This window comes from Penaeus monodon, chromosome 19 (genome assembly GCF_015228065.2).
Source record: "Penaeus monodon isolate SGIC_2016 chromosome 19, NSTDA_Pmon_1, whole genome shotgun sequence".
In the NCBI taxonomy this organism is placed as follows: domain Eukaryota; kingdom Metazoa; phylum Arthropoda; class Malacostraca; order Decapoda; family Penaeidae; genus Penaeus; species Penaeus monodon.
In genome coordinates this window covers 45,658,663-45,658,910 of record NC_051404.1, presented here as the reverse complement: position 1 = coordinate 45,658,910, position 248 = coordinate 45,658,663, and positions in this window count along the sequence as shown.

The following is a 248-nucleotide window of genomic DNA, read 5'->3' as shown; positions in this document are numbered from 1 at the left end:
CGAGGACGTCCGTGGATACCGCTACTAGTGTTTATTTCCTACCGACATGTGGAACGTCTGGATCCGCGGACCTGGTTCGGGTATTCCGAAAGACACGGGATCTGGTGTACAAATAAAAAGTTGAAAATGAAATATATTTCGATGTGACTCCCTCTTGCTCGACTGAAGATAAAAGAAACAGGAGGAGAGGAGAACCACGAGAGAGAAACGAGAGAAAAAAAAGGAGCAGAGGAGCAATACGCTGGATT